This window comes from Camelina sativa, chromosome 7, assembly GCF_000633955.1.
Source record: "Camelina sativa cultivar DH55 chromosome 7, Cs, whole genome shotgun sequence".
NCBI lineage: Eukaryota > Viridiplantae > Streptophyta > Magnoliopsida > Brassicales > Brassicaceae > Camelina > Camelina sativa.
In genome coordinates, this window is record NC_025691.1 from 24,828,285 (window position 1) to 24,833,647 (window position 5,363).

General features: G+C 37.7%; 1 protein-coding gene and 1 pseudogene across 1 annotated transcript in view; one reads left to right on the plus strand and one right to left on the minus strand.

The window, feature by feature from the left end:
* The window catches only part of LOC104704916, a 5,256-nt pseudogene extending 1,934 nt beyond the window's left edge, over positions 1 to 3,322 (minus strand).
* LOC104704917 overlaps positions 5,009 to 5,363 on the plus strand; it is a 2,991-nt gene continuing 2,636 nt past the window's right edge. The window contains exon 1 of the mRNA XM_019227255.1: positions 5,009 to 5,360. The gene's annotated coding sequence lies outside the window, so the exon portion shown is untranslated. The remainder of the gene's footprint in view (positions 5,361 to 5,363) is intronic.

Sequence of the window (5,363 nt, forward strand, 5' to 3'; positions counted from 1 at the left end):
GCCTTCATTATATCCTTCTTATGCACAGGCCCTATGCCAATACCACTGACTGGTATCCTTACAGCTGGGGACTTCAAGAATTCAAGCAATGCTTCTAATGACCCTAGTGTAGACGCTTGTACATAAACTCCTTCACCACTTTTTTCAATTCTGCTCATAACTGACTCCATATCTTCCATAACCGAATTCTTAATTGCATCCATGTCATCATCAGGTCCAACCACATGCAGGCAAGTACCAGCAACTGCGTGTTCAAGTCCCTGAGCAGTAATCTTGATGCTCTGTGCAGCCTTTATTTTTTTGTGATGCAGATAAGTACCCTTCACCCTTGACTCCTTCATTGGATGAGGAGTCAGTAGTGCTCTAATCGTTGTGACAATAGGTTCCTGAAATATGAGGAAGATATAAGATCAGTATACTAATTTCTATGTATACCCACTACATTACTTGTTTGGATTTAGAAAATAAAGTTTTTACTTGCCTGTAGCCCACAAACGACGATTTGATCACCTTCATGGAGTTCACCGTTTACCAACACAACATCAATTGTTGTACCATGGCCTTCAATAACTTTGACCTCAAGGACAGTACACTATTCAAAAATTTCAAGAAAGGATCAGAATCCTCATGCTGAAGTAATGCAGAAACAAGTGTTACCTTAAAAGAGATAGGAGAGAGACCTGCACTTTGTCAACATATGTAAGTTTCTCAACCATTGTTTTCTGAGCCCATTGAACCAAAAACAGCAAGAGATCTGGGATCCCTTCCCCACTGCAAATATCAAGAACCAACTTTCTTAGCAAGACATCTGTTACGCTGTACATTAGAAACAAATAAGCAGAGATACATACCTAATAGCACTAGTGGGAACAATACTGAGATATTCTCCCTTTTCTTTATTCTTGTAATAAAGCTCAGTGTTGAGTCCTTGCTCCTTGAACTGGGTTTTAATCTGGGAACACCAGTGAAACAACATAACTTGAACGATATGTAAACCAAAGTGATAGCTCAAATCATACATAAGAAACTCTAGATGTATGACTTACCTCAGCGAGCTTCTTGTTAAATAAATCTTTAACATCTTTAGTTTGCTGTCTAATTGCCTTCACGAAAGGAGCATTCTTGCATTTTTTCCATCCAGAAATCCTATCCACCTGGAAGTTTAAGAATTTTATTTCCCATCTATATAAGTTTCTCCCACTTTGTACTAAAAACAGAGAACAAAGACGCCATCCAAACAGAATGACAAGCAGTCTCACCTTATTTAATGCAACAATAAACTCTGTATTCCTCATTCTCAAGAGATTTAGAGATTCTATTGTTTGCGGCTGTAACCAATGCGTTATGTCAACCACCAAAATGGCAATGTCACACAAACTTGAACCTCTAGACCGCAGATTCGTGAAGGACTCATGGCCAGGTGTATCGATAACCAATACACCGGGCACATTAAGTTGTGCATCAGCTCTCAGTTCCATAGTCCTCTCTTGGATGTTTTCCGCAGGTAAATAAGTTGCACCAATCTGCTGAGTAATACCTCCAGCCTCACCTTCCTGTACATTTGTTCCTCTGATGCAATCCAACAGCTTTGTTTTACCAGCATCGACATGACCCATGATACAACAAATAATAGAACGGATATTTTCTCCACCTTCTTCTATAACTTCACTCGAAGCTAAACCTTTACCCTTCTTAGAACGTTTTGTCTGCTTAGCATCTTCCACTTCATGCACAGCTTTTACAGCAGCTGTTGTTGGCTTGCCCATACCTGCTGGTTTTTCAGCTTCAGGGTCTGTGTAGAAATTCAAAAGATAAAATTAAAAACAGACATTGGATGAAACACTAGGAAGAAGAACAAAGAACTACATTTCATACTAACCTGAATTGTGTGTCTTTGATACAACATCCGTTAATTATTTCTTAACCACAGGCTGAGCTTCTTCCTCTTCATCATCAAAATCACCTTTGATGTTAAGATCAACATTATCCCAGATTTTTGCATCCCATTCATCTTCTTCATAATCTTCCCTAGCCCCATTCTCCTGAGCAGGTCCTGATTTCTCATCTGAGTTTGATGATTCTACTAAATCAATCTTTTCAGTGTCTGCTAAAGTATCTGGTGCACTTGCATGGTGTTATGTTGGCTCTACCTCATCTTCCACCTGGACAGAAGTGTCTTTGCCTTTCTGGCGAGATGATTTTTTCTTGTTGGCATAAATGGGACGCTTTGAAGAAGTAGCCTCACCATCATTATCTGCAACAGGAAGACCTCCACCAGCAGCCAAGAGCTGATTCTTAAAAGCCTCCCTCTTCTGAGCTTCAGTCTTTTGCTTTGCAGTTAGAAGCTTGCCCTCTTGCTTCTTCCACAAGAGTTTCTCCTTTTCCTTTTCCTTTCTCTTACGCTTAGCCTCCTCAGCTTGAGCCTCAAGCTCTTCCTGCGTGCGGCGCTCCTCTTCCTCCTTTCTTAATTTTTCTTCTTCTTCCTTCTTTTTTCGCTCTTCGGCTTCTTGTCGCCGTGCAAGAGCCTCTTGCATCGCTCTAACATGTTTGGGAATTTTCTTCTCTGCTGCTTGACCCTTTGAATCCTTCTTCTTCGGCTGTTGTGCCTCAGTTACTGATTCTTCTTGTTTTTCCTCCTTAGCCTCTACAGAAGAGGTTGCTGCTGCTGCTTTTTTTTCCTTCTCTTTCTCCTTCTTCTTTTTCTTTTTCTTCGCTGCAGCACTCTCAACAGTCTCTTCTTTTCCTTCCTTCTCACCAGCATTCTCTACCCGTGCAACTGGCCCAGGCTGAGCTTGAACTTTCTCTTCTCCGCGGGTGGATGAAGCAGCAGGGGTTTCTCCAAGTTCTGCAAGAAGTTTGTCCAAATCATCCTCTTCCTCTACTGTCCTTCCACTCTTATTCTTCTTCTTTTTCTTACTCTTTCCAGTTTCTACAACAGGAGTTTTAGCTAGACAACTTTCGTCTGCAACTGAGTCATCGCCTAATGAGGCCAAGACACTGCTGCCCTTCTGTTTTGAAGATTTCTTCTTACCTGAAAACGTGATTTCACCGGGAGAGCCTTCTTCCTCATCTCCATCAACTTCTTCGCTATCATCACCACGAAGGATATCAAAAGCTAAAACCGCAAAGCCTTTTTTACCCTTGTTCTTCTTCGCAGCGATAACAACTTTCTCTTCCTAGTATTTATTGAGTACTCATGATCTTCATCAATTTGAGCAAACTTCTTCTTAGATTTAGTAGCAGCAACAACTAGAGATGACGCAGCAGGTTGCTGCTCATCATCATCATCTCCACCACGAGCACTCGGCTTCTTCCGACCCATTGATTTATTTCACGCACGATATTGAATCGGTTGTGATGAACATCTTTTTATATATGGTGGCATTACTGAATCGAGCTCATGCATTTTTTTTTTTTTTTTAAATCTATCCTTTAATAAATTTCTAAAATTATTTATAACCCTAATATCTTATCAGATTTAGTATTTGGTAAAACCATTCAAAAGCTAGAATGAAATCTAGCTTATTAGAAGACTAGGATAAGACCTGCACATACGGGAAACCCTTATTTTTTTCCTTATTGAATAAAATTGTATATTAAAATATTTTGTTCAATAAAATAGTATTGTATTGGACAAAAAATATCATGTATTTGAATATCATGTACAGATGTATAAATTCAACAAAAACCATAAGAGTAATAGTTTTTGGTAACTGTATCGATGGGTTTTTATTTAGATCCGAATTTGGCCCACTAACATTCTTATCTTCTTCTCAATGTTCTTTTCGCGAAAACAAAAAGACAGCAAAAATCAAAACGTCGAAACGATAGAGACATTTGTCTGATCGAGTCAAAAAACGAATTGAACAATATAGATCAGATTTCTCTGATAATCTCTGAGATAATGATATTTCGAGTTCGGAATTCCAGTAAAAGCAACCAGATCGGATTCCCCCAAAATGATTTGGATTTATCTGATCATCTGTCTTTTTGTAAAAAAAAAAATTTCGACTTCCATGGATAAGTAAGGTAATTGTCTAACTTTTATTTTTATATTCGCCGTTTCAACTATCAAGATTCTGTGTAGATTTCTAATTTACTTGTTCTTTTATGTATGTATATAGTATCGGTCTGGATTCTTAAAGGATTGAATCGAATATGGATCTTCTTGTACAGGTTTGTATATATTTCCAAAAATTTAAATCATGTTTTTTGTTTAAATCGAATCATTCTATGATCTATAATTACCGTCTTTGTTGATTTGTAAACAAAAAACAGGAATACAAATAAAGAAGTCTAAATGAAAACTAAGGAAAAAAACCTTTCGAATTGCTCATGAATTCTCTACTCTAATATTTATGTTTTGTTTGTGCTGGGTAAAATTTCTTTGAATTAGACGGTAATTGGACTCGGCAATTAGATTGAAGGAGGAATATAAACATATTGGTCTATTCAATAACTTTTTCTTTGCATAAAGTTTTCAAATGAAAGGTAAGAAAGCAAATCAATTTTGGTTTAACACTTTTATAGTGTTCATTTTCGTTTAACAAAACTAATGTGACATTTGTTTATTTGTGAGGGTAATTCTGGTTTTGGACTAATTTTAAACTACCTTACAAAATGGAAAGTGTTGTAAAGAACAAATCTATACACAATCCTCGTAAATCATTATCAGGTAAGTTAATCAAGTTTGAATTCGACATAAATTTTATATTTTAGTCCAACAAATAAAATAAAGGGAAAATTATAAATAAATGATCTTTTTCTAAAAATTTGGCCATATACATTTTTTTATAAAAGTTTGGTTAAATAGGTTTTATTAATCGAAAATAGCCAATTATACCCTTAATTATTTTTTCAGATAAATTTTGTTGTTTTGGGGCTCCATCGAGTGGGCCTAATTTAATGTTTTGGATTTTGACAAATTAAGAAAAATTTCACTTTGTCGAGACAAAGTAAGAAACCAATTACGGTAATTTTTTTTTCCAAAAGGGCTAATTGAGACAAAACCCTTCCGCCGTATCTCACCATCGTCACCATCTCGTCGTCACCATCTCACCGTCATCTCTCACCGTCGTCACCATCTCACCGTCGTCTCTCACCATCGTCACCATCTCACCGTCGTCTCTCTCCATCTTGACCATCTCACCGTCGTCTTTCTCCATCGTCACCATCTCTCTCCATCTTCACCATCTTCCGCCGATTCGATTTCTTCACCGTCTTCCGCCGTCTATCCATCTTCACTGTCTTCCGCCTTCTATCCATCTGCTTCTTACTCGTTTTGGTGGTCTCCTCTTCACTATCTCAAGCTCAATCCGGTTGAATTTCTCTTCTCCATTGCTCCTTGTCGATCGAATTGGGTA